Source organism: Oryctolagus cuniculus, chromosome 9 (genome assembly GCF_964237555.1).
Source record: "Oryctolagus cuniculus chromosome 9, mOryCun1.1, whole genome shotgun sequence".
Lineage (NCBI taxonomy): Eukaryota > Metazoa > Chordata > Mammalia > Lagomorpha > Leporidae > Oryctolagus > Oryctolagus cuniculus.
In genome coordinates, this window is record NC_091440.1 from 134,159,447 (window position 1) to 134,169,761 (window position 10,315).

Below are 10,315 nucleotides of genomic sequence, written 5' to 3' on the forward strand. Positions count from 1 at the left end.
GATGCCGGCACTGCAGGCAGCGGCTTTACTATTTATTTATTTATTTATTTTATTTTTGACAGGCAGAGTGTGAGAGAGAGAGAGACAGAGAGAAAGGTCTTCCTTTTGCCGTTGGTTCACCCTACAATGGCCACCACGGCCGGTGCTCTGCGGCCGGCGCATTGCGCTGATCCGGAGCCAGGAGCCAGGTGCTTTTTCCTGGTCTCCCATGGGGTGCAGGGCCCAAGTACTTGGGGCATCCTCCACTGCACTCCCGGGCCATAGCAGAGAGCTGGCCTGGAAGAGGGGCAACTGGGACAGAATCCGGTGCCCCAACTGGGACTAGAACCCGGTGTGCTGGCACCGCAAGGCGGAGGATTAGCCTGTTGAGCCACGGCGCCGGCCCTCCCCCACCACGTTTAAAATTTAGTTATTTATCTGAAGGCAGAGTTACAGAGACAGAGACAGAGAGAGAGAATTCCTGCTTTTCTTATGTTCTCCTTTAGAAATGATCCGATCTCCTAGGTGTCTCCTTTGTATTTTGTCTCTTCAGCTGGGTGACGTGAGTTGCTGCGAAGCTGTATTTCTCTAGGGAGGGAGGCGAAGCTGTCTGTAGGCAGGTGGCCCCTCCCAGGCTGGACTTGAACCCCTGTTAGGCCTGGTGGCTGGTCGCTCACCCTCCAAACCGGAACCTGCCTGAGATGTCACGGGAGGCCCACTTCTGTGTGAGAACAAATGGACCCGAAACCAACCCTGAGCCAGCACTCCGCTGTCTCGACACTGCAGGCTCCAGTCGGGCGTGAGCAAGGGTGGCAGGACCAGCTGGGAACACACTGCTCCCAGCACCCAAAGCCGTTGTCTTCCATGACTTCCGGCAGCATTCAGTGCAGCTGTATTCTGCACACCCAGGAAATCAGGACCAGACCAGAGAAACCTAGGTTTAAGATGTTAGAGTAATTCAGTGCGTTCTCTTTTTGTTTTGTTCTGTGGTTTTGTTGTCACAGAAACCACCATTTGTTGGGGGAGTCTGAATTTGTTTGCTGTTAGCATAGATTTAAGCTGTGTTAGTCGAGTGATAGAAAAGAAGGCATGGTTTTCATACAGCCATTCGCATAGAGTGTGCATTTCAAGGATAATCTTAAATTGCTTATGGCTTGATGGGTGGGTTTAAATCTTTCAAGATGTAATATATCACTTTTTTAAAAAAGATTTATTTATTTATTTATTTGAAAGAGTCACAGAGAGGCAGAGGCAGAGCCAGAGAGAAAGGTTTACCATCTTCTGGTTTCCTCCCCAAATGGCCACAATGGCTAGAGCTGCACCAAACTGAAGCCACCAAGAATCAGGAGCTTCTTCCACGTCTCCCATATGGGTGCAAGGGCCCAAGCATGTGGGCCGTCTTCCACTGCTTTCGCAGGCTGGAGCAGCTGGGACTCAATCCAGTTCCCATATGGGATGCCAGCACTGCAGCCAGTGCCCTCACCCGCTACGCCACAGTGCTGGCCCCCACATCTTACTTTTCACTTGCTTCCCATTCTTTCCCATGGATGGTTTATCTTCTTTTGCCACAGTTAAAATCCCTACAACACAAAAGAGCATTGTAGTGAGAAAAAAATCAACCTAACTTTAATGATATGTTACATTACTGACATAAATTGACTTCCTTTTATGTGTAACATACTGCTTATAGAAATAAACGTGGCCGGCGCCGCAGCTCACTAGGCTAATCCTCCGCCTTGTGGCGCCGGCACACCGGGTTCTAGTCCCGGTCAGGGCGCCGGATTCTGTTCTGGTTGCCCCTCTTCCAGGCCAGCTCTCTGCTGTGGCCCGGGAGTGCAGTGGAGGATGGCCCAAGTGCTTGGGCCCTGCACCCCATGGGAGACCAGGAGAAGCACCTGGCTCCTGGCTTCGGATCAGCGCGGTGCGCCGGCCGCAGCGCACCAGCTGTGGCGGCCATTGGAGGGTGAACCAACGGCAAAAGGAAGACCTTTCTCTCTGTCTCTCTCTCTCACTATCCACTCTGCCTGTAAAAAAAAAAAAAAAAAAAAAAAAAAAAAAAAAAAAAAAAAAAAAGAAAAAGAAATAAACCTACAGAAGTTAGTACTAATTGAACATTGCAGCTATCCAGCACTTTGAAAGTGTTTGAAGTCATTTTCTATCTGCTGCTTTTAAAGCATCTTCCCAAACCAGCCTAACAAAGGCCAGACGATTTTATTCATGCCTTGTGGGTGACCCACACCTGGTTCTTTCTAACACTGACCCTGACGACTGAGACAACTTTTTAATCAGGCCATTTAAATATTGCAGCAGGTTGGCTGGAAGGAGCTTTTGGTCAATTGCCCATAAAAACCAACCTGCAAGATTGCCACGATGTCTCCGTACACAAAAGGCAAGTCTACTCTTTTTTCCTACATCAATGACTCCCAAGCCTTGTGTGAGGTTTGAGACTGCAGCCAGCCTGCAGGTTTTTACCACGGCAGCATGATATCTAAGAGAAACACGATCTAGACTCAGCGTACGAGGCCAAACAGTGGGCTTCAGAAAGCGGGGGTCGGAGGGCTCGGCTCGGGGCTGCTGGGACCCAGGCTTATCTGAGGGCTGGCACCGCGGGTCACTGTGGCGCAGGCGACATCGCTGCCATTCCGATACTTCACAGCTAAGGAATGTGTTTCTGGAAATGTCCTGGAGTATGGTGTTCCGTGTGCTGAGGGCTGCATGTGGCCCATGACTCGCCCTGCTCCAGGCCCGGCTGTGGAGAAGTGACGTGCGTGGACAGCTGAAGCCTCCTTCCCCAAGACTTTGTGAAAGCCTCCGTCTTTCACATCTGTGTGCACCTGCTGACAGTTCCTTCAAGGAATCGGCGATGTCCTCACCTCCCTACGCACTGATGACAGTTTTCAAGGGGGTGTAAACAACACCCTGGCCTTGAGGCTGTGCACACCAGTGCTTTTAGTTGATAAATTGGCCTGCCATTCTGATCCTGCCACAGACGGCGTGAAGGGGATCTAGGAGCTGTGTTGATCACAGCCGTAAGGGCGCAAGATGATTTTCAGTTGTCCCTGATGCTTGCACTACCACCGTGTGCTGTCTCTGCTGATGGGAGGGGAGAGGGGCTCAGCCCACAGCAGGGGGAAGTGAAGAGGGCTGCACCCCGAGCTAGACCCCAGAGAGAGGTTGTGGACCCCCTGCGCTAGAGCATTCTAAACTTGTACCGAAGCTGGTCACGCTGTTGTCTGAGGTCCAGTTTAGGAACACCCTGGGGTGAAGAACAAAGGGGCTTCTATGCGGTTGCTCCTCCCGGTTCTCATTGCTCAGCCACGGGAAGGAGGGCATCGTCGAGTTTCCACTTTATTACGCTCGCTCTCGCTAGGAAATATTTCTGATTAAATCTCTGTATCCTTGACTCCCAATGGATGGTGCCTGTCAGAATTATCTGGATAATTTTGGAAACTGTAAAGGCCTGGCCCCCAGAACATCTCGAATGTCAGGACTGGGAGGGAGGGTGTGTGGCTAGCGAGGCTGCGTGTGTGGCTAGCCCCAGCCTGCTGTGGGCAGGTGGGTGGGTGCTGCGGTCTCAGCCCAGGGGCACCAGCTGGGGACGGTCATCACCACGTGTCTGTGCAGTCAGGATCCTGAGGCGGGGACTACTGCAGACTGGGGACCGCTTCCCCAGATGACAGAAGAAATGAGTGGGCTGAGAACCTGTTCTTCATGACACCAGGTCACTCGGCACCCGGGGAGAGATTCCCGTGGGAGCCAGAGCTGGGCTGTGGCCCACGCTGCTGCCAGTGGTCACTATGCCGCTAATTAAAGCAGTGTCTCAGCGCTGGATTTGATCTCCCGCACCAGACCTGTCTGTCATGCTAACCATGGAAGTACACAAGCTTCGGAATCCTAGGGTAGCAATGTTCAGAAGTAGCCTTCAGTTCAGAGGTCAGTCCACAGGCTAGGGCTCCTGCATCAAAAAAATGGAACTGATGGAACCATTTATCTGACTTTCAGGCAGCCGTGGGAATGGGAGGGAAGCCCTGATCCCACCGTGAACGCTCCCTGGCACTCCCAGCACAACCAGGGCACGTGAGATTGGCAGAGTGTGGTGTGGAGGGCGCCGTGGGCTGGCGAAGGTGCAGGAAGAGGCTGTGAGGGGCTGCCGGTCACCTGTGGGCGGGAAGGGTTGAGGAGCACGGACCGTTACATGGACAAGGTGTTGCATTGCATCCAGTCTCTCAGCTTGTTGGGACGATGGTGCAGGTGCTTGCCCTCTTCCAGTTTCCAGAGTTAACGTTCGTTTGTAGGGGCTGCTGTTGTGGTGTGGCAGGTTAAGCCGCCTCTTGTTACACTGGCTTCCCATGTCAGGGCACCAGTTCCAGGCTGCTCCACTTCCCAGCCAGCTCCCTGCTAATGGCCTGGGAAGGCAGTGGAATTTGACCCACGTGCTTGGGCCCCTGCACCCTGGTGGGAGACCCAGATGTTGTTCTTGGCTCCTGGCTTTGGCCTGGCCCAGCCCTGGCTATTGTGGCCATCTGAGGAGTGAGCCAGTGGGTGGAAGAATCTGTGTCTCTCCCTCTCTCTCTGTTGTTCTTTCAAATAAATCAACCTTAAAAGACACATTAGGATGTAAAATTTTCATCTTAAAAAGTGTTGGTGTACAAACATGGATCCCTTTCCTATAGCAGTCTCCTTTGAAGCTGGACGGTGTCGTAAGAGGAGGCTGGTTTTTATGAAGTTGGGTAAATGTGTTGGGAGGCGGCCCACTCAGAGCACAGATGCCGGGAGCAGTCATCCTCTGCAGACGCTGGATAGGAAGGCACCGACACTGGCCCCGGTGCCCACGGCCAGGACCAGCCATTTGGAGACAGTTGGCTGTGTGGCAGAGGGCCTGGAGTCGGCTCCAGGGGCCTCACTCTGCTTCCCTCGGAGCCACTCCCCTGCGGTGACAAGTGCCAGGCAGTGCTGGCTTCCTGCTGCCCACGGCTCCACAGCTGAAACCTGGGCTCCCCGCTGCCGCCCTGCCCTGTTCTCCACATCCTGGCTGTTTTATTTTATATTAAAAGCTTTACTTATTTGAAAACCAGAATTGCAGAGAGAGGGAGAGGGAGAGGGAGAGGGAGAGGGAGAGATCTTCTAACCACTGGTCCACTGCCCAGATGGCCACAACAGCCAGGACTGGGCCAACCTGAAGTCAGAATCTAGGAGCTTCATCCATGTCTCCCTCATGGTTATAGCAGCCCAAACACTTGGGCCATTTCCCACTGCTCTTCCCAGCCCATAGCAGGGAGCTGGATGAGAAGTGGAGAAGCTGGGACTGGAACTGGCGCCCACATGGGATGCTGGCACCGAGGGCAGCGGTTCTACCTGCTGTGCCACAGCGCCGGCCCCATGTCTGTCTGTTTTGACAACTTTCCAGTGTTAGATCCCGAGGAACAAAGGTGGTTTCAACTCTGTGCTTTCATGCGCGTTTGCCCACACCACGGGAACCTTAGATAGCTTCCAGTCATTCAGAAGTTCAGATTCACCCCTCCAGCCTGGGGATTGCACACATCCTGTGGTGTAAGATTTCTTATACCAATGCTAGCAGGCTTCAGAGAACCTTCATGATGCTTTCACGCCAGGCTGGGCGGAGAGGAGTCTTTTTCTTCATAAGCCAGGCTTCCCGATAGTGGCATTCATGCAGCGCTCACGTGGGAGTGATCAGTGGTCAGTGCCACATTCATGAAGGCCCTGCCACAGCCTTTGGGTTCTCTTGAGGAAACAGCCCAACTCGGCCTTGCTGGTTTATTTTTTTTATTATTTTTATTTTTTTGACAAGCAGAGTTAGAGAGAGAGAGAGAGAGAGAGAGGTCTTCCTTCTGTTGGTTCACCCCCTAAATGGCCTCTACAGCCAGCGCACTGCGCCGATCCAAGCCAGGAGCCAGGTGCTTCCTCCTGGTCTCCCATGCGGGTGCAGGGCCCAAGCACTTGGGCCATCCTCCACTGCCTTCCCGGACCACAGCAGAGAGCTGCACTGGAAGAGGGGCAACTGGGACAGAATCCGGGGTGCTGGCACCGCAGGTGGAGGACTAGCCAAGTGAGCCGCAGCGTCAGCCCTTGCTGGGTTTTTAATCGTCATACAGACACTGTTCACCTCCCTGAGTGTCTTTGAGGTTGGACGTGAAGCCTCATGTAGCCTTCGCAGCCCCGGAGCTCGACTGAGAGCCCATCCTCCTCCTGGGTTCTGTGCCCCTGCCCCGCGGCCCGAGGCTCAGCTGGAAGCCGGGCAGTGGGGAACAGGATTTGAGTCGTGAGACAGTGTCAGAGGTGCCCCAGCAGTCGCGACTAATCGGGTAAGGACAATGTTAGGACCCAAGGGGTGAGCTGTGTTTGAACAACGCCGGCCACGGGCCCAGGATACACTCTGCTGCGTGGTGCCGGGGGCAGGTTCCGAGTGGCTTGCAGGCCTCCGAGCAGCTCCCATCACAGCAGCTGTGCAAACCCATGAGCAACATCACGTGGGAGCGGCACTAAGCGAAAACACAGTGGTGAAGCAAGCTTTCCAGCCCGGAGCGCAGCTTCCGCGTGCGAAAACAAAGGGGATGGCGAGCAGAGCATGATGGATAATCTCGGCCATGCACGTAATTGCTTCCAGGTGCCGGGCCCCCTCGCTCCTCCTGGGGTGGTGCTCCCACCCGGACAATGTTTTCTTTCTCCTGCAACAGAGCCCCTCGCGAGGCTGGTGCCAGCGCTTGCCCCAGACAGCCACACTCGGCGGGGTATAGGGAACCTGGGGACAGGTCTGCTGGGTGCTGGGAGCTGGCTTGCTCCGTCCCGGTGAGGTTGGCAGCCGCGAGCACTGTCGACAGTTTGCAAAGGCGTTTTTTTCTTTTTCTCTGCAGCACCTTCTTAGACTGAGCTCCTAGCTTTCTTTCTGTTTGACCGATGGGATTAGGGTTTACTGTCTTGGTTGTGATGCAGTGTCTTCTCGCCTGGATAGCAACAGCAGCAAGCAAGGGAGTGCAAGCAGCTGTCTTAAATACCTGCTTTTCAAGGCTACAGAAAATGTTCACTAACACTCAAAAATAATAGGTCACATTTCGTTTCTAAGCAGCTTGTCCTGAGAATCATCAGTGCAAATTCTTAATGTCCTTCAGAGTTCCTGACAGGCGGATTTATGGGTTGTCAATAACTCAGTATCTGGTTTTAAAAATTGCTATAAAGGGGCCGGCACTGTGGCACAGCGGGTTAAAGCCCTGGCCTGAAGCGCCGGCATCCCATATGGGCGCCGGTTTGAGACCTTGCTGCTCCACTTCTGATCCAGCTCTCTGCTTGGCCTGGGAAAGCTGTAGAAGATGGCCCAAGTCCTTGGGCCCCTGAACTCATGAAGGAGACCTGGAAGAAGCTCCTGGCTCCTGGCTTCGGATTGGCACAGCTCTGGCTATTGTGGCCATCTGGGGAATGAACTAGCGGATGGAAGACCTCTCTCTGTGTGTCTACCTCTCTCTGTAACTCTTTCAAATAAATAAAATAAAATCTTTAAAAAAATTTTAAAAATTGCTATAAAAGACCAAAACATTGTACCTGCAAATAAATACTATGGACATTTCCTTCCTGGTCACAGCTTCTCCTCTACAGGGTCTCTAACCCCAGTGGGGGTGGGGAGGGAATAAAGGCACGATTGAATTTGATGAAAATACTTCAGTATGTAGGGTAAATAAGTAGAGTAGCTCATCTAATGTATTTTACCTTTAGTGAAAGTATTTCACTGAAAAATAATCAAAGAAACATAAATATGTCAGTAGAATCACATATGTAATATTTTATACCCCTATAAGAATATTTTTATCTTATTCTAAACTCTTACAAAAAAGAACAGCAAACTATGGCAATAGTCTTCTATTTATTACAAATTTTTAAACTATTTTAGAAAATATCCATTTTTTTCATCTGAAATCAGAGTTATAGGGAGAGAGGGAGAGGCAGAGACAGAGATCTCTCATCTGCTGGTTCACTCCCCAGAGAGCTGCAATGACCAGGGCTGGATCAGGCTGAAGCCTGGAGTCAGGACTTTCTTCCAGGTCTCCCATGTGGGTAGCTGGGGCCCAAGCACTTGGGCCATCTTCTGTTGCTTTCCCCAGGCCATTATCAGGGAGCTGGGTCAGAAGTGGAGCAGCTGGGACACGATGTGGGGTGCCGGCGTCACAGGCAGCCACTTTGCCCACTAGGCCACAGTGCCTTTCCCATGCCCTATTATTTTAAACACATGGATCGTCGGAGTCGTCGGGAAAGCCCTTCCCTCCTCTTCACTGGTTGCACTGGGCCCAGGAAGGCGGCCCATTTCAGAGCACACCTGGTCAGACCCCTCAACGGGCAGCTGTCCCTGTGAGTGTGGGTCCCTCTTCTCTCTTCGGCCTTATTTCACACCTTTGCAGTTCAGGAACGTGTGTGCAGGTTGGATCTTACATGTAGAAATCCCAGTACTTGTTTAATCCGGTGGGTCTTTGAACCTTCAGGTCATGTTGGATACAGAGCTGACCCCAGGCAGGCACTGAGACATCCCTTTGTCGCTGGGTGAGGCCCAGGCGCACCTGCACACTGATGGAGGTGGGAGGTGGGCAGGGCCACAGAGGAAAGCAATAAATAAAATGGCTTGAGAATTGCCATGAATTCTAACAAGCTCATCTCTCCGCAGGTTAAGTTCACTTCCTCCACGAGAACGCAAATATATACAGAGAGAGGAATACATGGCTCTCCCACTTCTGAGAAAGACGCTAAGGGTAAGAGCTCACTGCTGAAGCGCCCAGCGACTTAGTGAGAGGTCTGACAGGACCTGCCTGGCATGGAGCACCGTGCACAGCCTTCGCACCTGCGGGTGCGTTGATGGTGTGCTCAGATTTATTTTGCATTCCCCGTGACTGAAGCTGGGTCTGGCCTCCAGGATGGTCTGGGAGACTCTGGCAGGGCTCTGCCCCTGCCACGGTGCTGTTCTGTGGCTTCTTATTTGAGCCTGACCCTCACTGGCCAGCCTGTCCCCGCTGGGAGGGTCTTTCTATCTCTGTGGGCAGACAGACGGCTGGGTCCACCTTCCTTGCAGCCCGGATTCTCTGGCGATTGCAGGCCAGATTCAGCCCTGTCCCCTCCCATGCAGCTCCCAGAACCAGCCTCTCAGTGGAGCCGGCCTCCCTGACAAGCTTTGGATTTGCAGAATAACCCAGCTCAGGGCCTTGCGCTGAGAATTACATCTGTTCAAAGGGAACAGGGAGCCCTTCATAGCTCTGGAGGTAGACAGTCTAGGAAAGAGTCTTGTCTTGGCTGGCGCCAAAGCTCACTTGGCTAATCCTCCGCCTGTGGTGCTGGCACCCTGGGTTCTAGTCCTGGTTGGGGTGCCGGATTCTGTCCTGGTTGCTCCTCTTCCAGTCTAGCTCTCTGCTGTGGTCCGGGAGTGCAGTGGAGGATTGCCCAAGTGCTTGGGCTCTGCACCCGCATGGGAGACCAGGAGGAAGCACCTAGCTCCTGGCTTCAGATCGGTGCAGCACGCAGCAGCCATTTGGGGGGTGAACCAACGGAAGGAAGACCTTTCTCTCTGTCTCTCTCTCACTGTCTTACTCTGCCTGAGCACTGCCAATTGTTGGCCCACTCCCCAAATGCCTGCAGTAGATGGGAGCCCACAGCTAGGAGCCAGGAGCTCAGTCCGCATCTCCCACAGGCAGGGCAGGGACCCAAGTCCTTGAGCCACTATTGCTGCCTCCCAGGCATCAAGAGCAGGGCCAGGACTTGAGCCCAGGCACTCTGATATGGGCTGCAGCTTCTAGACAGCCAGGGCCAAATGCCACCCCTGCGACCTCTTATTTGTGATTTGTGCAGCGTTGAGGATTATCCTGAGACATGGGGGAGGGACTTGGGGCTGATGATGGACAGTAACTCTTATGCAGGAACTAAGGTGGACAGGAGTCTTCCCTTCCGTCAGCTCCCACTGTTGCCCCCGCTAGCTCTGGAATGAGAAAACATGTGCTGAGCCTTAGATGGTGGGGGACGGCTCCTGGGATAACAGGATGAGCACCCTGGGAAGTCGCGTCATTATTTTCAGGTTGCAACCAGAAACCACTTAGTAAATTACTGTGGGGAGCAACTGAGACTAGACTAAATTACTGGAACTAGGACTAATTCTATGCATCTGATCTCCCACAATATGGCACTGAGAGACAGCAAACAACTTCTACACAGCTGCTTCGCCAATTTGAATAACAAGTGGCAGGAGCTGATCCTTTTCCTGATTGGAGGAGAGCAGCGTGCTCAGCATGTGGGCAGCAGAGTTGGGATTGGTGGAAGAGGACTATAAAGGAGGAGAGAGACAACATGCACC

At 53.0% G+C, this 10,315-nt stretch overlaps 1 long non-coding RNA gene across 5 annotated transcripts in view; it reads left to right on the forward strand.

Annotated features, from left to right (window-relative positions):
* Positions 1 to 9,566, forward strand: part of LOC103348944 (uncharacterized) — a 60,456-nt gene extending 50,890 nt beyond the window's left edge. For all 5 annotated transcript variants that reach the window (XR_011379087.1, XR_011379090.1, XR_011379089.1 and 2 more), the window contains one exon: positions 8,645 to 9,566. This is a non-coding gene — a long non-coding RNA (uncharacterized lncRNA). The remainder of the gene's footprint in view (positions 1 to 8,644) is intronic.
* The last annotated feature ends 749 nt before the right edge of the window (positions 9,567 to 10,315 follow it).